The 984-nt window shown below is 48.0% G+C and overlaps 1 protein-coding gene across 9 annotated transcripts in view; it reads left to right on the top strand.

Annotated features, from left to right (window-relative positions):
* Nucleotides 1-984, top strand: part of LOC110022881 (palmitoyltransferase ZDHHC18-like) — a 38207-nt gene that overhangs the window by 13749 nt on the left and 23474 nt on the right. The gene's annotated exons all lie outside the window — the stretch shown is intronic.

The raw sequence follows: 984 nt of genomic DNA, 5'->3' as shown, positions 1-984 counted from the left end.
ATCTCGCAAGCAATACTTCCGTTAAAGCCTCCGTCTCCAACACCCCGACTTGGTCATAGGAGTCATCGCAGAATGCTCGGTGCAGATTAGTCTATTGTGTGAGTTCCTTGGGTCGTAGGCATGGCGATTCCTCACTCTTAACTGCTTCATTGTACTCAGCCACATAGTTTGCTTTCACGATGTGAGCAACTTGGCTAACCCGGAGAGGTGAAAAGACTGGCGGTGGCATGAAGTCAATGATGGAGCTCACCAGAGGCCAGTAGTTGATAAACTTGTCACCTCCTGAGAGGAGTTCGGAGGGTCCACATTTTGATAGATTCGTCGCTTGGATGGGTTCACCGAGGGCTCTGCGGTTGTTGTCTAGTCCAAAGCACGGTGGCTATGGCATAAAGGCCGTTGAGGCCAATGAGGACACGGCAAGAGGCAGCGACAGCAACATGGTCATTTGAAGCTAAAGTTCAAACGAAGAGTTTTTTGGGGTGGCGGCATACGGTTTTGTTAGAGCATTGGAAGAAAAGGAAGAAGAAGCTTAACGTTTGGATGGTGCATAAAGAGGAGAAGATGGGTTTTGAGGGAGTCACAGAGAGGCTTGCCATTAATATTCTTCGTTTATCTCATGCAGAAGCATCATTGTCAGATTCATGCGTTCTCTGGAGAGAGTTGCAGCTTCGCTTCTTTTCTAGCAATCCAGCTGCTTCTTCAAGACGATGAGAGGCAAAAGGAGGTACCTGGCACCGAAGCAGCTCACAAATTTGGCAAACTCTGACCGCACCGACATCTCATCTATGAAATGATACTGCTAGAAAACATTTCTGGGGGTAGTTTTCGATGGCGGTATTGGAGATGCACGAGAGGGGGTATTTGGAACTGGCGGATCGTAGGTTTCAAGGGAGGGTTAGGGAGGAGGAGATGATACTAGCAGTGATGGCATTGTGCTGCATACGAAATAGGGGTTTCGTGTGCGAGATCCGTAATATTAAAATT

The sequence above is a fragment of the Phalaenopsis equestris genome, unplaced genomic scaffold (assembly GCF_001263595.1).
Source record: "Phalaenopsis equestris unplaced genomic scaffold, ASM126359v1 Scaffold000203, whole genome shotgun sequence".
NCBI lineage: Eukaryota > Viridiplantae > Streptophyta > Magnoliopsida > Asparagales > Orchidaceae > Phalaenopsis > Phalaenopsis equestris.
Note: the sequence above shows the minus strand (reverse complement) of the source record. Positions and strands in the feature narration are given on the sequence as shown.